The sequence below is a fragment of the Poecilia mexicana genome, unplaced genomic scaffold (genome assembly GCF_051168715.1).
Source record: "Poecilia mexicana isolate PSO_F unplaced genomic scaffold, ASM5116871v1 scaffold_10, whole genome shotgun sequence".
NCBI classification, from domain to species: Eukaryota; Metazoa; Chordata; class Actinopteri; order Cyprinodontiformes; family Poeciliidae; genus Poecilia; species Poecilia mexicana.
The window spans coordinates 12,901,046-12,928,030 of NW_028263379.1; the positions used below are offsets into that span (position 1 = coordinate 12,901,046).

Consider the following 26,985-nt stretch of genomic DNA (forward strand, 5'->3'; position numbering starts at 1 on the left):
TTTCAAGCTGAGCCTCTGGGTTGAAATAATTTTTTCCACCTATTATGAAAATATACATTTAATCACTCAGTATAAAAATCTAAATCTAATTTTGGTGCCTCTTTGTTTTGTGTGTGTGTGTATATATATATATATATATATATATATATATATATATATATATATATATATATATATATATATAGCAGTGATATTTTATATATATATATATATATATATATATATATATATATATATATATATATATATAATATATATATAAAATTCCCTCCTCACCCTCCGCGGGTGGTCTCTTTCATCCTCTGAGCTCGGGTCCTCTACCAGAGGCCTGGGAGCTTGAGGGTCCTCCAGTATCTTGGCTGTGCCTTGAACTGCACATTTCTGGACTGAGATGTCTGATGTTGTTCCTGGGATCTGTTTGAGCCACTGCTCCAGTTTGGGGGTGACTGCCCCGAGGGCCCCGATGACCACAGGCACCACTGTGGTCTTCACCTTCCAGGCCTTCTCCAGTTCCTCTCTGAGGCCCTGGTATTTCTCCAGTTTCTCATGCTCCTTTTTCCTGATGTTGTGGTCACTTGGTATTGCTACATCCACCACAACGGCTTTCCTCTGTTCTTTATCCACCACCACAATGTCCGGTTGGTTCGCCATTACCATCTTGTCTGTCTGGATCTGGAAGTCCCACAGGATCTTAGCTCGGTCATTCTCCACCACCTTTGGGGGTGTTTCCCACTTTGACCTCGGGGCTTCCAGTCCATATTCTGCACAGATGTTCCTGTACACTATGCCTGCCACTTGGTTATGTCGTTCCATGTATGCTTATATATCTCACACCGAGCTCGTTGTTTGCCAATAAACATTAAAGAACAAGAAAATTACTTCTTTTCTATTTTTGTGAACTCCGTTATTATTCATGTTTACATTTAAGAAATCTGTCTTAAACTGTGTATTATTCCGAAATATTCTGAATCCCCCTATTTTCTGTCAGGCTAGTTAAAAGGGTTAATAGCTGCATAAATAGACAGTTTGTCTTTACGTTGATCGCTTGATCGTTACACGGGAACATTTATGTTATTATTTTTTCGTCTTGTTTTTTTACGCTGCTGCGGTTGAATGAAGACCAAACCTCAGCTTTTTTTTTTTTTGTGGAAACATAGAAAGCGCATATAGAAGCGACCTGTGAAATTGCCGCAGGTGTTTTCAATCATTTAGCAAGTCTAGAGCGTCACGACTATTGTGCAAAGAATGAGAAGGTGGCTCTGTTCATTAGCATCTGGGAGGAAACTGAACAACAGTTTGAGGAATGAGCTTCTACTTTTTAATTCAAACATCTTCAACTCTCATGAGTTCAGAAGTGGCTTTAATCGTTGCTGAGGAGTTCAACATGAAACGGATCCTTTGAAAACTAAACCTGTGGAGAAACTTTTTCTTAAGGTAAGAGCTTTACTCCATTTACTCTCTGCTTTGTGACGCAGCGTCTTGCTTATGTTGTCGGTGCAGTGCTAAGAGCTTGGGTCTTTTTATGATTGCGCTGTCTGTCATGACTGGCTTTTTTTCTGGTTTGCTTGAGTTGCTTGTGACTGAACATCAGTTCATCTCCATTTGACATTATTCTCACAAGGCTGTCACATTAGCGCGTTGTTGTGCTCAGTGGCTTGTGTGATTGCTCTTTGACACTCTGTTACCTTTGTTGGAGTGAGTGGAGTAGCACTACTTGCCTCTGAAGTGATGGTGGACTGCAGCAGTCACTCAGACGTTTAAATCAGGCAGCAATTACTGTACTTAACGCATGCTCTTCCTCTTTTTGACATTCACTGGTCTGTTGACATTGTGCCCTGGGCTTTGACTATGATATAATTTAAATGTTCAGATTAGACCAAGGCTGTCTACTTTGACAAAATATCTCAAGAATAGTTTCTTACTGTGGATTTGATCTGTATTCTGAAATATCATTAATGCTTAATTTCCTTAATTTTGGGAGATCGGTGATCGGCTGATACTTGCATATGAAGCCGATCTTACCCCAAAGATCTAAAAATCAATCAGTGCTCTTTTGCTCTGTGGTGTTAGACGTATTACTGTTTTACTGACCCACCAGGTCACGTTTGCAGTTAATCCCACTATTGCCAAATCAGTGAGTTCCTTGCTATATTTAGCAATGTTTCAGACAAAAAGAAATAGAATCTGAATTTTTAATTTGAAGATGTTCTTCCCTGGAACAGTTAAAGCTCATTGTTTTTAAGTCTTTTCACTAGAGTTGTATAGGAAGGAAAAATACTATTTAGTGAATGAGGGCCCTGTCAACAAGCTTCCTCCCCTGCTTGTATGTCTACCTGTATACGGTTGTATAAGCTTCTCTCACACTTTTCTGCTATACTCATACTGCGAAGATCAAATAGCAATAAACTGTAGATCATGGCTCCCTTCTCACAGGAAAAACACCATCTGCTAGAACTGACTTCACTTTCACTGAGATGCCTGCAGAGCTGCCCTGGTCTTACTGAGCTGTAAAGCTGCTTGATTATCTGGCTGAGAAATGAGTTAAACTATTTTGGTGAAATTTGAAAATATTACTCGGCGTGTTTGGCAAGCCAGGCCATTTGTTTTATTTTTGGTGTAATTTTAACAGTGTAATGTGGCAAAAAAATATTAACCCTTTCTTTTTTCGTCATTTGTTAGCTGCCAAAAATCTGAATACAAGTTTGATCGATTGCACACTTCTACTAAGCCGCGCATGATAAGAAAGTCACTGTGGTTCTTTTGAGTGTTAACCCTCCTCCCACTAAAGCAGTGAGACACAGAGGCTCTTTTTTAAAGATGGTAGAAAAATTATTAGTTTGAATTGATTATTGCGTTTTATCTTGGTGGCAAGCGAGTACATTTCATTTTGTGGCATCACTGCTATAAAATATCCTGTTGGCTCTGCCATCTTCAAAATAAAAGCCTAACAGAACAAGTTGCTTCCAACTGAATGTCTCTCCAACTGTAGCTCTTCATGTTTTATTTCTTCCTCACTGTTACAGAAAATTAGCTGTCAACTTAATTTCCTCCAGTCATAATTTAAAACCTGCATACTGTACTTTATTTTTTATTTATTTCGAGCCTGTAAATTGTTCTCTGCGGAGTACTTTAGACGCCAGATAAGAAATTTGCAGCTGACGAGAGTAAACTCATTTTTTGGCTTTGAAACTAAAATAATTTGTTTGTTTTGGGGCCAGTCAATGCATCGTAAATAGCAACAGTCTTCAATGTGGATGCTGTTACTGAGTGGTTAGCCATTTTAAGCTGAGGTGTTTAACACTACAGTCAGAGGAAGCACAGAGATCCAAGCTACTTAACGTGAAATAGTTTTTTTTCTACAGCTTGCTAAGACTTGTCTTCAGGCCATTCTGACTTCAAGAGAGGACTGTCTCATCGGATCAAGAAGCACCTCATCAGATTTTTTTATTTATTTATTTTTTTTTTAAGCAAAAGTTAAGTTACAGTGGACCAAGAGAAGCGGCTTTGTTGTCCATCACTGTTTGTGGATGTTGCTTGTGCTTCAGATGTACCTGAAACAGTTTAGGACTTTCATGGGGAGGGAGGAGTAAAGTTGTTATAGTCTACATAATTAATCAAACTTTATGTGTGACTGACCAAATAATTGAGCAACTAATCAATAATTGACAATTCTGACCAGTGCATCTCTAGCTTGATTATCTGCTGAGTCGGTTAAGTTACTGAACAAGAAGATGCATAATGAGCAAAAACTGTTTAAACTCACTCGACTCGCCCCCCCCTCCACTTTAAGTTTCCTCTAAGTTTGTCTTGTTACAACTAAAACAAAATGCCTGCCCTAGCACTAAATGAGTTTATATTTGAATTATGTTCAGTATTTTTCGGAACACTTAGTTGCAAGCTAAAGTGTTTGATGGGCTTTATTAAGATCATTTTCACGTCCAGCCTTTGTAAATTTGCACTTGCTCTACTTGGATACAATTACAGTAGTAGAACTGGGATTTAGTGGTGCTGAGAATATGCTTACAGTGCATTTTGTCATAGGAGAGTAGTGGAACGTTGCCCTCCCTAAGAAATTAATTTGTTTAAGCAAAACGTACAGAGGAGAGATTAGAAATCTGGCACCGAGTGATCAAGGCAACCCCAGGAGGTCTCGGATCTGCATATTTTTCTTATTGTGTCACATAGCTGCTGCAGTAGAGCATACTCTGCAAACAGCAACACACACCATGCTTAGCCATTGTGTTTTAATGTATACTGTGCAGCAGGATTTCAGATGAGGTTTGTGATTAATTTTCTGGACACCAGCCTCCACTGTAGAGCTCCTTTGTACGAGAAATGTGTTCTTATTTGCTATTTTCAACCTGGCACGCATTAATGCATTTTAGCTGCGCAACAATTTAACAGTAATATTTAAAGTGTACAGATGGTAACTTAAAAATGCTGGCAAAAAGACAGTATTTGTGTTTAATATTACTGGAATCAAAGTAGTGGCGGTCACAAACAAGCTATTTAAAAGATCTATGACAGATTAGTATTATAAACCTTTTGGCTTCTGAGTCACAGTGATGAAATTTAATGTTTAATTTTGATTTCTTTTGTGACTACTTTTGTTCCAGCAGAAAGCAAAATAATTCATAGGAGAATACAGACAAGCTAACAGAAACCGTCCTAATATATTCAGAGACGTTGTTCATGATGTGTCCCAAAAATAACATACAGTATAGCCAGGACCCTCCTGTTGGCCATTTTCACACCTTTTATTCACTGAAGGCTGAAAAACAGCTGACATGTTTTCTGCCTGCAGACCATAAAGAGCAGTACTACTGGAATCAACTCAAAACTCCCCATTGGCAATGACTGTCCAACCTTGAAGTGGTCACTTTCGCCTCAGTCCCTGAAACATCTCTTTGCCACTGAGGTGTGTTCCATTGTGACAATTTGCTGTTAGGTCTCAGTAATGCAATGCGGGCAGACAGGGGTGACCTTTGCCCCTCCTTTAGTGCTTCCCACAAGGCAAAGAGAGGCTCCTGTCTTGTCTAGGTCAACTTCCCCTTTCAAGCAGACAGCTCTTCAAACTGCAGGGACTTCGGTAACCTCTGAACCATCAAGGTGCTGCGGAGAGAGGCTCGGTCCTTTTACTTCTTGCAATTACTGCCGGGAACACAACACTGCTGATTCAACTGCAGGAGCAGAGAGGAGAGCAGAAAAGTGAAAACAAAGAGGTGGTGTAGATGTACCATTGACACTTTTAGCCAATTACTCATGTCTGTGGTCTGCAAATGGCCGTCCAGAAGTGGGGAAAATTGGCGTGAAGTGAAACATCGCTGGGTGTCGGTATAATTTTGTTTCACTTTCCGCTCCAAACATTCAATGCCAGGAGAAATATTTAGAAATTTGTTTGAAATAGCTTGGTATTCAGAATTAATATATTCATAAATGTAATATTGTCAAACGTTGCACTGTGGGTAGAGTAGTCGTCTTGTGACCGGAAGGTCGTAGGTTCAATGTTCCCCTGGGCGCTTAACCTCGAGTGCCTGTGATTAAATGTGAGTTTGAGTGTGAATGGGTGACTCTGGTGTAAAACGCTTTTCCAGCCAAAATTATTATAAAAGCGCTATATAACTTCAGTCCATTTACCATTTTAAATTAAGCGGTATGCTTGTATCTGTTGAAGCATGCAAGTTATGTTATTAGAAACTAAAGATTTAGATGCAGTATTATAGTCTTTTGGATAATCTCATATAAAATGTTATTTGTTTTAGTAAATAGAAACTAAGTCTGTGTAGATTAATTAAAGTAAAAATGGATCCTCTTTGGTCTTAATTTAATGATTATCTCTCAAATATAATAACCCATAATTCAGATTGTATCACCTTCTGGAATAAATTGAGACACCATACAAGACCTTGTCCTTTTTCTGACATATTTGGACAGATGGATATTTAAAAAAAATCAAATATTAAAATGAAAAGGTTTTAAAAAAGTTTTTTGTAAAACTTAATATAAAAAAACACTAGCTATTCCTGTTTAGTGTTGCAAAAGTCACAGTTGTATTTCATCAGGTTAACCTTATTACAGCATTGTTGCATGTTTAGGACCCATATGTAAAACTCTGACATTTCTAACTGAAGTAATTACGTTCATTATATATGTTTATAACCAAGTCCATACTGAGTACAGACAGTTGGAAAGACTATTAGACGTTCCCAAGAAAAGCTAAAAAGGGAAGAAACGGTTCCCTAAGAAAAACTTAAAGAACAGTCTGAAATGTGTGTTTTCCCCAGAGAACTTGCTGAGCCTGGTGTTGGGGCCGACAGGCGGCAAAGTGAAGCACCTGAAAATGTTTGTCATGTCTCTCAGCAGACATTATACTTGAGTAGTTCCCATTGCTTTGTATCAAAATGAGCAAAGTTTCCTCATTTGACCTGTTCATGAATACACCAAACCGGGGGCGTCAAACCCATCTTCATTTTGGGCCATATCAAAAATCTGAATGTTCTTAAAGGGCCGGTTGTGCCGGAATATATTGAGAAAACTAATTAAGCTGTTAAAATATCAATAAATATAAATACCCAGGATTTTGATTTAGTGGTTTTTTGCCATGAAAATTACAGATTTTGTGGTGTCAATCTAGAAATGTTTGTAAGGATTTTTTTCAATATTTGCCCTAATGTATGATAAATGATTATTACTCATTTTATCAGTTACTTACTATATAATCAAGTAAGGCTAAGGCAGCAGTCACTTAAACTCAATGTTTTTGACCAATTTTGAGAAATCTGCAGTAAAATCAGAAAAAAAAAAAGTTTTTTGATTTTGTGTGAATTTTGCAAATTTGTGAAAAACTGGAAGGACTTACTGATGTAATTTGGAGTCTAGAGGGCCACATAAAAAGCTACGGTGGAACAGATTTGGCCCCCGGGCCTTGAGTTTGACACCTGTGCACTAAACTGTCTGAATGGAAGAGCAGACTTACCCTTATTGCACTTTTTTATCTCCCTCAGTTTAGATGAAAATTGATCTAAAATAAGAGAAGCTTAAAGTGATCAAAAATATTTGTATTGACGGACTTTTCTTTTATTTTTGTGCTACCTCTATAAATCTGTATATATATATATATATATATATATATATATATATATATATATGAGAGAAACTTCAAATGAATGGCAAAGTAGACTGCAGAAACAAGAAGTAGCCAAAGCAAGAAAACTCATTACTGCTTCTCTTGGCCGTTTCCACCGTACCCCCTATGTTCTTTTGAATTAACTTTCAAGGGCACAGAGTTTCAGCAAATATTTCATTTCCCAAGATGGCCATCACTCAAGCTATCACTTGAACAACTCCAATCCGTCTTTTGTGAAAGAAGGGGAAAGATGGAGGGTATATAGAAAGTGGAAGATGACTGAGATTACTTTGTGCTATTTTTAAGTGTCAATATCTGGAGAAAGAAGTTGGGGAAGTGGAGACGGGTCCCTTCTGAGATTTCTGTGATGTCGATGGACATTTTTAAATACTTTTATGGTATAAAAAGAAAATGGTTTAAAATGCATGTTTGTTTAATTTCAAATTATATTTATGCCTTATTAGTGTAAAAATTTGTTTTACAAAATACTATAAATATATCCATGTTTTAATTAGCAGTCAATCTTGATCATTTCGTCCCTAAATGATTTGACGGTGCTACATGGCAGATATTCTGCCGTGCCAGGGGCCTTCAGAGAGATTTATTTTTAAAATCAGAGAGCCAGCTGTTGTTCAGCTTGATTTATGTACACCGGGCTCGATCAGAAATATTAAAGAACAAACAGCAGCACATAAAATCAATGGACTCCATTTCCTCTGCACATGCTGGATTCTTAGTGCTCAAATGTAACATCATGATGGGCTTTCATCCTGGAGCTTTGAAGAGAAAAGGTACTTCCATAATGGGTATCAGAGGACTAATGAGGGTCTATCTTTTTAGCTGAATGAGATGACAGCCAGACGAATTTAAAACAATGCCTTGAATGCAGTCGGGATGAATCGCAAGCTAGTTTTAATGGATGCCATGATATAATTTCCAACGGTTAGTGTTATCGTTTTACAATGAAATTGCCTTGAAAACTGTGCTTTATTATTGCGCTATTCAGTTTTTTGTACATATCGCTCACCTCTGCTTCTCACTGCCTTTCCATGACAGAAGAGGGAAGAGAATGAAAATAAGGATCATTTCAACCATCATTGACCAGCAGTAGAGAAATGCATATGCATTTTGAACTTTTTACCTATGGAAAGATATTTCAAAACCTTTTTCTTTCCCTCACCAGCCATCTGTGTTGATGCTTTTGGGTGACTGAGTAATAGTACTAGACTTTAGGGAGTTTGAGTTTCTACATTTTCAAAGGGGCAAGTGCAGCAGATAAACTGAGACGTGACCTCAAGCATAAAAGCTACAGCCTTAAGCATAAATGCAGCGCTCAACTACAAACTACACGCATAAAAGCAGCTTGGAGAATACTTTCCATCTCCTTGTGGAAAAGATATTAAATCTTTGAGAAAATATGTCTGAAAACTGGATGCATTCGTTTGTAATGTTAGATGGCAGTCTTTTTTTAAATAACTAAATCTTAATGCTAGGTGCATTGTGACTAATTCTCTGCAGATAGAAATGAGGCTTAGATTCTTATTCGTGTTTAACTTCCTGTAAAGTTCTTCAAACGCAACATGTGAAAAGCTTACATGAACACTTACAAAATCTCAAACTTCTTAAGCACCATTGCAGCTCTGGAAAAAATAAAAGTCCACTTAAAATGATCAGTTTCTCTGATTTTACTTTTTATAGGTATATGTTTGAGTAAAATGAACATATTTCTTTTACTCTATGAGCTATTGACATGTCTCTGAAATTCAAAGCTAAAAATCTCATTTATTTGCAGAAAATAAGAAACGGTCAAAATAACGAAAAAGATGCAGATCTTTCAGATCTCAAATAATGCAAATAAAACAAGTTCACATTCATTTAGAAACAATACTAATATTTTAACTCAGGATGAGTTCAGAAATCAATATTTGGTGGAACAACCATGAAGTTTTCTTTGGGGTTCAGTGCAGTGGACTCTTAATATTTTCCAGAGCTGTATATTTTGTACTTATCCAGGTTGTTTTGCAGAGATCTTGTCTCATTCAGAAGATGTATTATCAGTTAAAAAAGGTTAACAGTACATTAAGATGATTTTTTTTTTTGTGCAAGGTGAATGTCTCATATTTTTAATATACTTCTAAAATGTAAATGTGGAATAATTTTATACTTTTATCATGTTTCGTAAATAATTATGGAACAGTCATAACATTTAGTGATTACTGTTATGTACACACAAATGTTCAAAAATAAACTAATTAAAAAATATTAAAATGAAAAGTGTTAAATATAAATTTTATGACTAGAAATATTTGCAAACTTTTTGTTTTCTTTGTGTTTTTTTAATTTAATTTTTTAAAATCCTACTAGGAGCCATGCTAATCAGCAGTGCGCAGCCACAGGTGGGGGAGTAGTGAAGCTGCTTTTTTATGCTCTAAACACCAGAAGAAGTCTGGCACTTTCTAAATGCACTTCAAAACACAGGGTAGAAAATTGCCGTTTTAAAACCTTGGGTATGTACTGGCCCATGTTTGAGTTGCATATCTAGACTGCATTCTCTATGAATACGTTTCTAGACTTTCAGGAAGTCAAAGTTTTGTGTGCATCTGCTTAAGTCCATGTATTGATTGAGTGGGGGTCTGACCATGGAGGACAAAGGTCCAGAGGTCATTGTCTTACTAGTGATGCTTTCACCATGTTGAAACAAGTGGCAGAAGGTCGGGTTATCCTCAGCTGGGTATGACGAGAGAGAAACGGAGCATTAGCTGCCATTGTTCCTTTAGACTTCTCCCTCTGCTGTTATATTGTTTCCAAAGCCTCAATGGTCACAGGCCTTCTAAGGGTGGGGGATGTTTTCCAAAGGTTGGCGTCTTAGTCTGCCATACCCCTAAGCTATCAATGGCAAACAACTGTTGCTTCTCTATCGCAATACAGGGATATTAAAGCTATTTGTCTAACCGCCTGTCCTCTGCCGAGACAACTCGGAGGAGCTCTGATGCATGTTTAATACACTAATCACACATTCTCTCTTGGACCCCTATTGGCTGCACTAATCGCTTTCCTTCACCGTTTCTCTCCCTTTCCTCATAACTCCGATAACCCATTCCATGCAAACACTAATTGACAAGTAGTCCACTCAGAAAGCCACTGACATCTGGAACACGAATGCAGCAGTGTGTGTGTGTGTGTGTTGTCTTCTACTGTCTTTTAAACAATAACACACTTAGATGAAGCTGACAGTGGTGTGCCCTGAGGGGACTTGTTTTTCTGAGATGCAGACAGCTTCCTATTTTGGTCATGGTCTCATCTTTGCACACTTTTTCAACACATCCTTCTGCGGCTCACGTATCAAATCATAGCCAAGTGTGTGCATGCGGTACAACGGCTGCTAGAGTAATGAGCATAATGCTACGACCCAGGCCTGGGTATATTCAGGCTGTTTTCACTAAAGCTCGCTATTGATGGGGCTCAAACAACAATTATTCTCATTATTGACAAATCTGCTCAATTTATTTTTTACTCTTCTCTTGAATAACTATTTGTTTACTCAATAAAGACTTCCTCCATTAGTGCTTTCTGAAGCCCTGTGGGAAATTAGACATTTTAGTTGAACACCAAACCTGAGAGCAGCGAGACAATACTAGATGTTTGGGGTTTAAAAAATAAAACAATAATTTAACAAATTACTACTATAATTGTAAATAAAGTCTTAATGAGCTAGTGTTTCATTAGTGATTACAATTTTAATATTCAGTTGCCTTTGTTTTACCTAGTAAAAGACCAGTTACTTTTAAACAAACTCTAGACAAAACTGAAACCAAGCATAGCATTTTCTTTTTAAATTATAACCTTTAAATGCCCGCCTAATGTTTAAAAGCAATCGTATCCAGCTTTGAAAATTGGTCCCCCTGTTTTGTGTCCATGTTTTGCCGTTTTTCCTTTCATGCCACCCTTTTGCAGCTCCAGTAAAGCATAAATGAAGCTGCTTAGAAACCCAGGTGGGACAAGGCTGCCCTGGAACAACTCGACTGATGCCTTAACAGTACGTTTTTTATTTTAACCGTTTCAGTCCTATTTGTAACATGAGATATGTGAAGGTTTATTTTAAATCCTAGTGATTAACCTTTTTTTTTTTTAGTCAAGTCAGAAAAGCCATGTGAGATCATAGCTTGTCCCATGTTTGTAATTGTTGGAACTATTTCTATTGGGTAAAATCCCAGTTTTAACCAGAAGAGCTGCTTGAATGCATGTTGACACATAAAACACAGTTGAGTGATAGTAATGGCATGTCAGGATGCACTGTAAAAATCAATACCTTTAATCATCTCTTGATTGAACTGGATTGTATTGATGTAGCAAATGACATGTTGATGGATCAATTCCTGTGATGGCTTTCATTTAAAGCCGTTCAAAGCAGAGATTACATATCGATAACTTTTAACAGCTGAAGTCTTGTTAGGGGAGGAGCTATCTGCACTTTCTGTAGTTAGGGTTGGTTTTGGTGATTCTGACAGTTTTTTTTTTCTTTCTATGAAAGCTGTTTTTGAACTATTGCTCAATGCACTTTCAATTTGCAACCACATGAAGCTAGAAGGTAAATGCGCAGTTCTGATGTCTTCAAAAAGCAGTTATGGATTTTTGCTTCCATGTTTAAATTGAAGCTTTCCGTATTTTGCCACTTTCATACCTCAAGCTTCAGTTTTTATGACTTTTCTCCTGCCAGTAAAATGTAGAAAGATGGGTTCTAATGACTAAATCACGGGACTAGTTGTGAATGACTACACTGACAATATGAAGTATAGTGGACTGTAATACATACAGTAAGAACCGTTAACATTGGTACTTTTTGGAGGCCTCTAAAGTACTTCACGTCTCACATGCGTTTCCATCCTTCTTTCTCTGTAATTTATTATACTTTAATTTAATTTTTTTTGTTTTTTTTTTAGTCATGCATAAAATCATACTGTTTTACACGTGAATGATTTTCCACCGTTTAGATTTTAAAGTACTGCTTCTGGTGGTTTGGTCATGCGTGCAAAGCGGTGCTTCAGTTTTTGGTCAATATCTTGGCTACCTGAAATGCTTTCCAACACATGGAGTGAAAAACCAATATTTTGGTGAGGTTTTAATGAATTTGAAGGAACAGTTAGCTGCTGTTCCTTCAGCTAACTGTTCTAGGTTCTGTTTAAAGACTCCTTTACTTCATTAGTGTTGGCATGGGCCTAGATGCTCGCAGGACCATATAGATTATGATGTAATTAACCAGGCCAAGAATTGTTCTCTCAAAATAAATGGCTATATTGTAGTAATAATAACCTAACATTATTTTAGTAATTATAAATAGAATTTAGCAAAAGTATGAAACAAAAAGCCATTAAATGATGAAAATGTTCAATCACAGATGTCGGAGAGACACTAGTGTCAAAAAATAAAAGCTGCGATTTTCCCCCCCACTTCCTTTTTTTACTCCCTTCTGTCTAACCAGCTGGATTAAATGACTGATTCAATGTCACTCCAATATTTGTGGAAAGGTCTCATTGTAATAACTTTTAAACACATTTGTGGATGAATGGAAAAGGTAACGACAGAAGAGGAAAGTAGAGCGCTCCAATCAGGATTAAAACAACTTCTGCTCTAAAATAGGCCTAAAAATGACTTTTTAAAGTCAGAGCTGGTTTAGAGTGCTGGGATTGCTTTAGTTTCTGTGTAAAAAGAAAATCTCCAAGAAACATTATATAACTTTTTAAAAAATCAATTTGATTCAATAAGGTTAGGGGATTTCTACCTGTGGATTTGAATGTAAACTCTGTAAAACATTGATCATCAGAAATAAATGGCTGAGTTATGCTGAAGAAAAATTACTCCTGTCTCCTGACTGACTTATCCTAACCTACCGGAAAGTTTAACTTAAGACTGGGATATTACTATAACATAATGTTACAAATAAATTCAACCAGTCGGAAATATTAATCCCCATTAAGTCATAACGTAGGCTCCATCCAGAAAGTACTTACTCCTTCCCAGGCCCATTTTCCAAGTTGAATTTTTATCCAACGACTGTGATTTGGTCCTGGTTCATAAAATGCAAATGATGGAAGGTTTTAAAAGAATAATCCCAGAAAACTACTTGTTCTTGAAAAAGTTTACTGGCGTTGAAACAAATCTAAAGTCACACTGTTGGCTGGTTATTCCATTCTGTTTATGTTGCATTAATCCACAGAGATGGATTGCATTTATATTTATGAGAAGATTTCAGCCATTTAAATTGTCAAGTCTACATTCTTTTTTACAGAATAACTCTGGACAGTATGTCCACTTCTGGATTTTGGGGATGTTGCTTGGCCTGTCTCGATCCTTACCCAGCAAATAAACATTTTACTGTGTGCATCTTAAAAGTAAATGAATACGCTTATATTGCCCTTTAACTGCTGACACTGGTGCTGTTGGTGTGTTTGACAGTCTGAGTGTGCAGTGTACCTTTTTATTGACAACATTTCTGCTTGCTACAGTGCTTCCATAAAAGTGTTTTTTTTTAAAATTACATAAGAGCCTAAAGCTGACTCGGGCAGCTCTTCCAACGTTTCTCTGCTATTCACTTTTTAAGCCCTTCTCTTGGCTTTCATGAACACGAATGCTTCTTAGACTAGTGTAATTATTTAGGTCGTTTTATTGAAAAACTTAACATGCAAAGATTTCTTTGACCCTTTAGGTGACAAAGCCGAAAAAAGTAGGGCTCCTCTGGTACCGTGGCCTTACAAATCTAAAAATGCTACACTTTTTAAGATGATACAGATCAACTGCAAAGGCTATTTAAAATGTAATACTTGGTGCTTCAAGAGGGTTTGAATACAACAGAAATACACAGAATCCATTGCATACATGGGATACCCATTAATGTTTGGTTACATACGCCTTAGCAAGGTGCATCTCGATCAGTTTTCGCAGCCATTGAAAAGTTAATAATTGTTTGAACACACATATATTTCTCAAAATTTATTTAGTGTTTGGTTTCTGGGCAAAGATTTTAATTTTTGTACTTTAAAATGTTTCAGTAGATTAGAGTTTGGCATCTTTTGAATTGCTTTACCTGTTCTAAAACTGGCACTTGGAAACAGAAGCAGTAATGATGTTATCTAAAACACATTGCTACAGCATATCATCGCCTTCCTACAATGATTTAGGCTGTTATTTAGGAAGGTAATGATACAAAATGTGGGTATGGACAACAAAATATATGCAAGATACAATTATATTCTTGGTCACTAAGATAACATCCGCTTAAGAGAGTTGACCCTCTAAGGTTCTTAAAATGTGAATTTCCATTGTTGTGGGAAAGATAATTAATTTGTACCACATGTATTTCCAGTTGTGTAGCTGTCTTTGCCTTAAGTGGACTACTTACTATTAGTTGTATGCTTTAAAGCAATGAGATCACTTGTTTTTTTTTCTATCTGTAATAGTGTGAGAAATGGTAGTAATGAAACAAAGCTACCTTAATTAGCCAAACGGATACCAAAAACAAAAATCCAAGCATTAGGGAGAAAACTTGGAGTGCACAATCCCTCTGCAGCTGACTTTGCAACACAATGTCAAAAACCTGTAAGGCTTATGCTTAAATGTTTCTCTCTTTTTTTTTTTTTTTTGGTAAGGGAGGGGTGTTATGCACCACTAGAGAGAGTAACAACAGCATGCCATAAGAAATTGATACAACACAAAAGAAACTGCCTCCAAGAAATGTTCCCTCTGGCTCTTTATGTTGAGGAAATGGCTCTTTTCAAAACACCACTGGGCAAAACGCTTCCAGAATTATTTTACCTCTCTGCTGTTGGAGCCAGCAAATCTGTCAGACATGGCCGATTTCTGCAGGCGGCCACACCTTACGACATGCAGGGGTCATATGTGGAGGTCGGTTCTGATGAAGAGTGATTAGTGTAAACGTACTTGAATGGTTTTAAGCTAATTATATGACACATTTATAACATCTTGACCCTATTTATAATCCAAGTGCATTAAATTTATTATAAGTAAATAAATAACACAACAGCACAACCACATGATCCAGGATATAGCTTTGCAAAATAAAACATAATTTGTAATAAGTACAACCACTAGATGGAATAAAAGTGCGTCCAATGTAATCCTTGGTATGTATTGAGTATGCATCACCAGGTATTGGTGGTATGCATATGCCACATTATCTATGTAGTTATTGCATATTTTTCCAACTAACACATTTATATGATATGCTACATTGGATCTTGAGAAAGTTTAGGAATTATTTTCAGTTTATTGTTAAGATACCGACTGTATGACGATTAGGTAGTTTTGTAATTGACGTCTATTGATCCACTATAAATAAGCAGTTGGTTTGGTTGACATGGCAATTAGATTTGTGAAATACAAGCTTCCCTCTACCAGGTAATGATTAGCTGTACTTGAACATATGCTTTTTGTACAGTGTGTCCCACAAACTGCTGTGCTTTCAGCAAATCTGTGAACTCACCCATTTACTGCGGCACCACAAAGTGATTGCTTGGAGTCTGAACAAAAAATGGTGCAAAGCTGAAATCCTGTCTGCCTACAGCGGTGTTCTTAAATTGGGAACTGCAACACTAGATTTAATAACTTCTTAGACATTGTTGGTGACTGTATCTCTTGAAAGCTGACAGTGACATATTTTTAAGGGAATCTGCTAAAATAAGTTTTGGTTTCTGCCTTCTTAAAGAGCCTCTTAAAGCAGTTCTCAGCCAGTTGCCTGCCAAAAACACGTCTCCAATATAGCCATTAAAAAGCAGCCTGGCTCTTGATCTAAATCTTTTAAACTTACCAATATAACAACTATGGTAAACTCAGAAATAAGTCATGTTTTTAGTGTTATTTGGAAAAATGTGGGTCAGTTTTATTCCATTTCCAGTTGCTGAGTTGTACTTTGAGAAATAAAATCTACATTTAGGACACGGCTCTGTGCTTCTGGTAGATGTTTAATGATGGATACTAAAAATATCCACAGCTCATCCAATGCACTGTTTGAAGTGGAGACAAATTATCTGTAGCTTCTAAGTTGTCAGTAAAGAGCACCAACATGAAAATATTTCATGGATATAGTCATGCGTTACGATGATTTAGAGTGGGCCGTTAATCCCACATGCATGTTTTTGGACTGCAGCCGGAAGGCGGGGTACCTGCAGGACCACACAGCTCTCTTCCATTCTGATGCAACATGTGTGCGCGCCATTCAGCAAAGACTGAGTAAAAGAGGAGTATATCTGCTGTACCACTCCCAGTTTGACAGTCTGGGAGAAGACTTTACAATTTTATATCGCCTAAAAAAATGTTCTGGAGTATTTGAATGGGCTGTCAAATATTTATCGGCTGTCTGCCAAATATTAACATTGTTTTCAGTTTTCTGAGTTCACATCTTTTCCTTTATCACTGATGTGTTATAAATATTTTTCAGTTGTAGTTTGAAATTGGTTTGCTCTCAGTTTGACCCTCCCGTCCGGTTTACTTGGTTCTTTTCCACATTTTCTGGGTTCATCCCTCTGGCAGCTCAAATGCTTCACATCAGTAAATCCATGTGTATGTTTTGTTTTTACAGTACTGGCTAAAATTGTAGAGACATTAGGTAGCGTAATGAGACCCATTTGTCATATTAAAAGTACCTCTTTTGGAAATATTTAAGTTGGCATTAACTACACTTTTCATTAAGATAATATGAATTGAATTTAAAACTACCTTTTCCAGTTAAACCCCTGATCGTCATTAGTGTCTGGATTGAAGGATGTTAATGTTTTTGAGTGTTGCAAACAGATGCCTGACTTTAATTTTGAAGAGAAATTTTGAAATGAGTTAAAGATGAGGGTGATGGCAAAGAGGCCTTCTAACCAGAAAATCTTACAACTCACCATCAACGATATATTTTCAAAAATACCGGCAGAAATATGGCAAAATCTGGTCAGGAATCACAGGAAGAGTATGGAAGCTGTAAAGATTTCTCCAAATGAAAATGGTCGAAGATTTCCACTTGATATTTATGCACATAAACACACAGAGATGGATTTTTTTTGTAAAACACACACTCCTTTTCCATTATTTTGTCTTATCACAGATACCGGTTTCATTGTTTGGAAAACAAACTTCCGAGTTAAAATTATTTGAATCTAGTTTTGCCAGGGGGGGTGAATAGTTTTCAAGTTTGATTTAAATGCAAAAATATCTCTCAAACTGAGACATACCGATGTACGTCGAGTATGACTTTGAATACAAGATGTCTACTGAATGTTTTATAGTATTTATGTGCTATTAGGATTAAACATTTCCAGCCATTGAAGGAAGTAGCAATAATTACGTTTTTGCACTCTGCCTCTTTATATTTTCTTCTGCTCCTTCCTAATGCAAAATGATTTAAGTAACAGTTTAAAACAATATGACATTCCCTTTTCATTTTCTGTTTTTGCTACTCTTGTGGTAATTTTATGAGATCAGTCTGCTGTTCAAACTCTGGAAACTGGGATAATTGTATTTCACTTTGAATTAGTTGCATATTAAAACCACATTTAGTGATTTTACAAAAGTAGCACACAGCCACAAACTAAGCTGAAAGTATTATATACTTATTGATTATTATGCTGCAAATTGTTGAATTGAGAGTTTATAACCTTAATGATTATACTGCTATGAGTTCACTAGACGGATAGTACCAGTCAGTTTTTAAGACCCAAATCCCATCAAGGAACCATTAAGTTTTATGATGACTGGAGGATCATTAAGTGAATGTCTAATTAACTTATTATAAAGCATTTTTGTACTGGTTATCAAATCCTTCCTCTAGGCACCAATGTATCCATCTGACCTGATTTGATTGCACAGTCACATTAATGAGCTCCGTGATGTCCCACATACCGTCTCACACCTTGCTTCCCAGCTGATGCCAACAGAAAACGGGTGTTTGGGGCGGGGGGTTGATTGTGTGTGAGAGGCGGGGAAAAAAGCCATAGATCTTCTAAGCACTCCTAGAACAAAGTGCATGAAGCACTTGAATGCCCCTACCAGTTTTCAAAGGTTAATTTGTTTGTTTTCTGTGATTAAAAGCTTCTCCAATTACGTTTTGCGTCGGCGTTTAGAGAATGTTTGATAAGCCGGCTAATGTTGAATCCTGTCAAGAATGCACGAGTGTTAACCTGCATGGTGCTTTGTGGCATTAAATGGTAAGAAGGAAGAAAAACAGAATCTGGGAATCTCCTGGTAAAAAAATAAAATGAAAAGCTCCTCTGATGGCTCACAGCAGGATTATACTGTGGGATCAAAGCCCATTTCCAGTCCCTGGGTGTCATGTGTCTGTTCTTGTGGGTTGGAAGGGAGGAAAGGGAGAATTTAGTTTCATGCAAAATGAAATAATTTGCATAACATGCGTGAAATTCATTTGCAAGACTCCCCCCAAACTTTGCATTGAAACATAGAAAACAAACGCACAAAAATATTGGAATGAACCTTAAACTGAAACATTGGAATTTTAAACATTACACAGCGCCTTGCAAAAGCATTCCTTCGTCTTCAGTTCTTCCCCATCCTGTCACAGTACGGCACATTTCAATGTATTCCATTTAGATTTATGTGATAGCTGAGGATAAATTTGCACATAATGCAGTGAAATGAAAACGTTTTTTTGGTTTTGAAGATGTTTTGCAACAAAAGATGGGCCCCATTTACACTGACGCCCCCTGAATAAAATCTAGTGCCACCAGTGACGATTCACAGCAAACGCTCTTTGCAAAAGACCATTATGCAGTCACTCCAATAAGATGGGTTCAAAGTTCATACATTCAAATTTGATCCTAGTATGAATTAAACAATGCTGTGAAGTTTGTCATTCAAATTGGTTTTCTGTTCCCGGGACAGAAAAATCATATTTGCCTCCCCGGTTTAGTGACTTCTGAATATGGCTTGTTGCATAGGATATTTTCAAGTTATTGGAGTAAAAAAGGGATGAAAACAAATTCAATTAGCAAAAAAATAAAAATTTTGCTACTTTGTGTTGGTGTATCATTAAAACCAAAATAAAATGCATAAAATTTGTGCTTTTATGATGAGATGTAAGAAGGTCAAAGGCATCTGGATTTTTGCAAAGATCTGTGACTCCACTAGACAACTTTCTGTTAAACTTTTTGATCTGTTGGTTACCTTGCTTGTTTCACACACATCTTACAATAAATAGTATGGGTGTCCAAAAGTCTAACCAAAGGTCACCTACATAAATAGTCTGTAAGAGATGGTGGAATGGAGTTTTATTAGGATTACTGACTCTGTCTGCTTAAGCTCTGGGTTTAAACTTTTGCTTTATCCATCTATTCTCCAAATGAATTCCTCAGCTGGCTGAAGTCTGAGAGGTTTGCAGCACTGCCCCCTCTTACAGGGAAGCAACTATGAATATAAATGGGCGAGTTCCTCAAGGTATTACAACTCATCCACGCTTCGCCGCTGGGTGAGAATGTCAATACCTGCATTATACAGGAAGTGTAATTTCATTCAATTTGTAAAGGTCGTAACGGCTGAAATTTCCAGGTTTGGTTTGAAATACGATCCCACGGTTACCTGCCCTAACAAAGGGATGGGACATAGTTAACCAGCGGTCTAATATATGCGGTAATGCTACTTGCAAATCATGTTAAGATGTTTAGTAATGTATGTATTGTTAGGTATTTATCAGATTTTGAAAAAATATTCTGCTCATCTATATTCATTGCATTAGTTTCATAATAAGCAGGAATTGCAATACATTAAAACACAACGTGCTTTTGCCTCCAAGTAAACCACAAATCTATTTTAGTCTTAACATATAGGGGTTTTTTTTGTCTTTCAAGATTGTGGAAATGGCATAAGAAATTACTCTTATTTTAACATCTGAAAAGTGTTTAGAAAGCATAAAATGAATAAGCTAATGACTAAATACAAAGGGCAATATCAAGCAGCAAACAAAAGGGTGGAAAAAGACAATGTTAAAAATTTAGCAGAATAGACTTATGATTCAGTTTGAGTCATAGCAGTCTGCAGTTGTGGGGGGGGGGAAGAGCAAAGCAGAGTAACACACAGAGCCTGATGCTGGGACTATGTGACTCAATCCTCCCTGGAATTCAAAAATGTTGCTCTTTCCTGTGATCAGTCAGCCTGGGGCAAAGCTGGCACCGCTGGACTGTGCCTGAGCGAGGGAGAAACGGCAGAGAGAGAGAGAGAGAGAGGAGGAGAAGGTGTAGAGGAGAGAGGGAGAGTTGCCGGTGTGTGTGTGTGTGTGTGTGTGTGTGTGTGTGTTGGGCTCCAGGCTATGATACCAAACTTCCTTTGAAGCGAGCAGCTGTGGGCTGCAACACTGATATAATATTTAATGAAATAATTACATATACAGCAGGGAAAAACTGCACCAGTTAGACGGTGTAACTTTTTATGCTGGGGATCTGGAAAAATGCAGCAGCGATGTGCTGGATTTGGCTTGTTGCCTCCTCTCTCCCCGTATAATGCGTCACGCAGCTCGTCTCTATTAAAATTTCTGCATAATGTTAGAATTTTAAAGGTTGATAATGTAAGACTGCATTCATTTTATTTGTTTCTGCAGAGAAGTTTCGTTGTCAGCAGTCCTACAGCAACATCATTAAATTCTGTTTGCGTCTCCCATCTGCTCAGTGGGAGATGCAACAAGATGAGCTTTAAAAGACGGTGCTATAAAGCTGAGAGCAATGCACTTTGTTTTCAAGGTGGAATGACCTTTGAACTCTAATCTCACTTATCATGCTTTTTTTCGCCTGACTAGCTACATTTCATTATTTTTTAGGTGAAATGGACATAATTCAGCCAAACGTTACTTTCCTTCAAACTGTTGAACCTGCAGATACTATTAATTGTAGTAATGCATTAATAAACATTGTAAGAGTCTGTGATGAACAGTCAGAATCTGGAGTAGGTAATTGCCTTTTTACTGCATTTTACATAAGATACCCTTAATGTGCATCACAGCTCTTAGCAGACGGTGTTTGAGTTGCATTCTGAAACATTTCTCTAACATTTCTTTTTCTTTCTGGTTGGATAAGACGATGCAGCTCTCATGTCGCCTGGATGTTTGCTCTGGTTTGTTGACCAGTCCAGCTGACGTGGTCCAGGCAGGAGGGAAAATCCTGCTGCTAAAGTGGTTTTCAGTACAGAAATCCCAGAAATCTTTTGTCAACCAACCCGTTCCTGACTGAGTCAACCAGGTTCTGACACCCTGATGGACTTCAGCTGAGATAATTATTTATTATACAGAAAGTTATCCTTCTGATGTGTACTTATGTCTTAAGGTACGTTTTTTTTCTCTCTAATGCAAACACTTGAATCTCAAAGAACTGCATGGGTGCATTTGGTTGGGTACAGTATTTCAAGTGCCATCCTTTCAAACTGCTTCCTGTTAATATCCTTAGTCAGTTAAGGAGGTCACAGGCCTTTACAGTTGATCCAGATGTTTTAGCTCAGATACTGAATCTCAAGGCGAGTGGTGAGGCCGTAAAAACAAAAAGTAAGAAAAACAGAATATTAAATGACAATATAATCATGGCAGTATTTAACAATATAACAAGTTCATGTTGTTTTTCTTAATTTTGCAGCCCCAAATTTTTTCCAATACTGATTTGATGTTTTGTGTGGCTTATGGTCCAATATGCAAATGCAAGATGTCCAGATGAAAACAACAATGGTAAATTTACACAGTTGAGATTGTGCTGAATAAAGTCACATAAGGCAAAATTGATGTTTATTATTAAATATAAAGGGTAAAATAAAAAATAGCCTAGAATGACCGTGTATAGACCAAAGAGGGTTAAAATGGACTGTTTTATCATCAAAATGTTTAATAGGAATATAATAGAGAACAGTGATCACACCAGAGAGTTTGCTTCTAAAAGAGATGTACTGAAAAATACATAAAATGCATTTCTAAAATGTATGCAATAGCCTTCTTTCCATTGAGTTGGATTTTTTTTTGAAATAATGGAGATAAGGCAGCTATTTAATTTGGAATAGATCCTCTGGGCTGTTACAACTTTCTGTGTGATCTATAACCTGTCAATGCTCTCATCATTTCTGCTTACGCCGCATCCCCTGCCAAGTGGTGCATACATCAAATCCTAACAGAAGCCCATAGCTCATCTTTCCTTGAGCAAACTACAACACACTACACATTCTTACCTGGTGTTTCATATAAGATTAATATCCTAACCCAGGACTGTCAGATAACTTAGAAAGTGCTGATAAATGTGTGTTCTCCTAAAATCTGCTGTTTTTCCATAGTTTTATTTTGTTAGGCCTTTTTTTTTTAATAAAAAAGGAAATATTTTAGTGAATTTCTTAAAGTACAGATTAAAACTCTTTTTCCTCACACAACTGTTTCACCTAATCTGAAGTGCACAGATTACCAGTGATTTATACATATAGGCTAATAGCCATACCAGCAAGACTTGCTCAATAACAGATAGATGGTGTTGCCTAGCAACTGCTGAGTCCCATAACAGTGACTTGTACCTGCTCCTGGAGGCAGACTCCATCTTGTAGGTTTCTCTGTCTTCTAATTGGTCATTTGGGTAAACACGGATACCTCACTCCTCCATCCTCCAATTTTCATCCGTGGTCTTAAGTGACAGATAGCAGCAGCTTCATGCTAGCCCCTCGAACTGCAAGCAGTCGCAGGACAAATGCGCTGCCACTGGCATCGGTTGAGTTCAAGTGAAAAATGGAAGGTGTTTACTTGCCAGCTGAAAAGCTTGTAAATTGAATGCCTAACAGTATGCAATATTTCAGCGACGCTTCACTGTGTGATATCTCTCACTTCCAGACAATTAGAAATCATCCAGGAGCTAAATTGCAAGGAATCAGTCAGTGGCACTTTAACTGCCAATGAGACAACAGGTTGGAGGAATGGGTTGCTAATTATAGACAAAGAAAACAGATTCTATTGATGCGTGCCGTATTGTGGGTTGTACAGGTTGTAGTTTTCAAAGATGGACATTATTTATTCTCACAGGTTATGCATTCATCTAATTTACGCCGGATACTTTTATATAACTGCATCAAAGCAAAAAAAAGGTACTTCAGCATAAGAGCTGCACAATATATCAAATCACAGTTGTCACCGGGATACCAATATGTGGAATATTCTAATCACATTTTCCCACTTGGATGGAATATTTGCTAAGATATTGCATCATATTTTTCACTTGTCCGAGACTTTCTCCTCCCCCGATACCCATACGTGACATAAATTATTTGTGGACATTCTCACAGTGGCCTGGACGTTCTGATAAAGAAATATAAAACTGGGCGGACGTGGGTCAATTATAGTTGATAACGAGCAATAGCTTGGTAATTATATTTTTCAGTTGTAGTGCAGCTCTAGTGAACAGGTAGCGGAAAGTTCTGGCACAAGACTTTCCAAAGGAAGGCCTCAAATGAAAGTCGCTCTCCAGTTGCCGTCAATGTTTTGAACTCTTATTTTGAAGAAAGGAAGGAAATAGACTTGACTAATATTGGTAGTCTCAGTGGAGGTAATTTGGACACTAATTAATGAGACTTGTCTTGTGACTATTTTAAAAAAATCAATTGATAAATGCATCGCTTTCTCTTGTGGTGTTGGACATTTGGAGACTGATGTGAAAACTTTTATATTCATCACACTTACCGAGCAGCGAGTGCTTCTGCTCTTAAAGCAGTTTCCCCAGTTCTCAGCAGCAGATCCTCCACTTTACCAAAAATCAAAAAAGACCTTATGCAACTCTTTTAGATTCCCTTTTCCATCTCATTTGTCAAACTTATTTTCCCCCCAAGACCATATGAATGAACATGATTGCAGTCATTACATTTAAACCCCCCAAAAAATTGACTTAAAAAGTTGATTAGTAAAATTAAACAAGTTTTATTAATTTTTTTTACACTTTTGTCTCAACCATGTTTTTGCTCTTTTCTACAACCTCCATTGAGATTAGATGCATATGGACACTTTTGCCAATTCACATATACGTATTATCTTGCAAGGTTAAGGAGAGCCAATAACTCTCCTTTAGACTGAGCACAGAAAATATGGAGTTTATTGTCATGTCTTCCTGAGCCGAAGTAGACATCTGCCTCAGATTTATATCAGTACATGTCATTCTTTAGGTTACAGCAGGCAAATCCGACCCAAATCAGATTGTTTTTTTCCTCTCATGTGATCATATCCAACTTCTTCATGGCAGTCTAAACGTCCCATTACGATTTTTCACCCTAAAGAAAATCTGATTTGTGCAACTTCCATACGTGTTGCTACATGGGACATGCATTGAATTGCTTTCAAAGTGTCTACTGTATATCACATTTTATCCGACTGTTACGTTATCCAATCCGATTATGCATCCAAACTGACTTCTCTACAGAAATTGGAGTCAATTCTCCACAAAATGCCATTGTTGTTAGTTGTGCTTTAATATTTCAGCCTTTTTTCGTGATATGTTCTTGTGGTAATATCGTCTGTTCTCGTTACGCTAGAACTTTTTAAAATCAATCTGTAGATGGCAGCGTCCATTATTAAGTCAGTAAACGGTGCATTTATTGCTGTGATATCTACGTTCTTCTTCTGCGCATGCGGCTCGGTTTGGGGTCGTAAACTCTTCTCACAGAAGTCTCTGCAATTAATTATGGATGACGACGCAAAAAGAGTAAAAAACAAACAAAAAAAAGATCTGCTGTAGACTTCGATTGCCTCGAACTACTTGTTTTTTTCTTAAGGTGGATTTATGACACATTTTTATTATTTTTGTGTAAAACATTACATTATACTCTTATGCTATTCCCTAGCAATAGCACTTTGTATTACTACAATATTGATTAATGTCCTGCTTGCACTGCTTCCTGGACAGCCGGCTCTTTTGGCATTAAGCTCCTCTTAAATAAATTCATAGCTGGAACATAAAACTGAAATGACATGAGATATATTTAACAAGCTGGAATCGGGACAATGATTTTTCTGAAGAAATGACGAGGTCGGACCCGCTTGAGATGCTCTTTTGATGTTTCCAGCTGCTGGCTTGAAAAGGTGCGTCGTCTTTCATGCTTATCAATACTCACATCAGTGCCTAATTAGCCTCGATTAAGTTTGGACTGAGATACAAACAGGAGGGTCAAAATAGAACACTTAATTATCTTCAAGCTGTTTTCAGCCCTGTAAGGAAAATGCTAATTAGCTGCTCCCTGAAACGGCCTGCATTTTGAAATACCTGGCACCAGAATGAGATGCTGCGCTTCCATCGTCCAAACCAAGACTTGTTTTCAGAGTGTGAGGTTTAGTTTCACCATTTACCGTCTGTGAAGTCTGAGGCCGTGTTCCACCTTCAGCTGGAACCTCCACTACAACTTATTAATGATTTAAAGGATTCACGGAGGAGAGCACGAGTCCCACGCTGAGATGTTCAGTTACTTATTGGTTAAAATTATCATTCGAAAAGTTTACAGGTTTTGCCAAAATGCATATAGATGAGACTGCATTTATAATTGGAATCTAATGAGCGCATTCCCCTCATAAACTTCTATCAGGATTGTATATTAATGTGCAGATGGCTTCAGCATTTTAATGTTTATCTTTGTTTTTTTGTAGATGTGCATACATATATGCAGAGGTGTAATATTTCTTGCTTTGGTATTCTAGATGTATAATCCAGCAAAATGACCCGACTGTAGACTTTGCCGTGATTTAACAACATGTTTGTCCTATGGCAAATACATGACATTTACTGCTAATTAGTATTCCCTCATATCTCTAGCACATGCTGTAATTCAGTCACGTTTCAGGATTTGTCATTGGGCCCCCACGGCATGTATTAGTGCAAGTGAGAAGGACCAAAATAGCGACGTGTCCCTACACAGACAACAAGAGTGGGGTGTGCATCTCAGGAGAGTCTGAGTGTTTAAATTCATTTGCTCGGGTGCAGATAAGGCTGGTCATTTGTACACGCAGTCAGGACCGGCTGGCTCCAGGAGAGCAAAGAGTGAAATATGGGCAGAGTAGGAATACAGCAAACCTTCTTACTTAGATGTGAGCCAAAAAGAAAAAAGCCACAGTTGCTGATAAAAGAGCCATTCAGCTGACATCAAGGACCTAATCACCAAAAACAGCCTTGATATAGAGCCAAATCCCACAGGAGTGCAGAATGGAGAGATGGGGTTTCTGCAGCCCCCTCATTAATAATGTCTATTTACACCCTGCATGAGGTATACCAATAGATTTTTAGATTCAAGTTGTTATAACTAAATTGGGGGAGGAGGGGAAAAAACAAAAAATAAATAAATGGGAGTTTGTGTGAAAGGCGAGGAAAATGGAAAGTCAAAGGAGGACGGAGGGAGAAAGAAAAACCACTTGAGTTGAATATATTCGGGATTACAAAATGCCCCGAGACATGTCATGAGTTGCACAATTCCTGCAATTTCTCTGGTGCAACAAAGTGTGTTTACATTTTAAATCAAATCCAGATGGAAATGGAAGTTTTAGCCCTTGGTGCTTTTAGCCACTTTGAGCGGCTTTTACTCTTCACATTTGACTGCCTCCTGGGCAGCAATATAGAAAAAGCCTTTTACATGTCTTTTACACCTAGCAGGAAATTGCCATTGTGTTGTAGTTGTAGTTGCCGTATATCATTCTCTCGTTTCCATCTCTGTGCACCTTTATTTTGTTGGATCCCACCTGCTTGACATCGACACACACAAACCGTTTTTGGCTCAAAAAAGCAAATAAGGGACTGACTAGAGGTATTTTTACTGGTTATTAATACTTTATTTTTACTGTATGTTTGGTCTTTTATGAGATGGCAAAGCTGCATCTTATC

General features: G+C 37.4%; 1 long non-coding RNA gene across 2 annotated transcripts in view; it reads left to right on the forward strand.

The window, feature by feature from the left end:
* Positions 1 to 1,075: 1,075 nt before the first annotated feature.
* Positions 1,076 to 26,985, forward strand: part of LOC106915056 (uncharacterized) — a 152,560-nt gene continuing 126,650 nt past the window's right edge. For both annotated transcript variants that reach the window (XR_015764464.1, XR_015764465.1), the window contains exon 1: positions 1,076 to 1,434. This is a non-coding gene — a long non-coding RNA (uncharacterized LOC106915056). The remainder of the gene's footprint in view (positions 1,435 to 26,985) is intronic.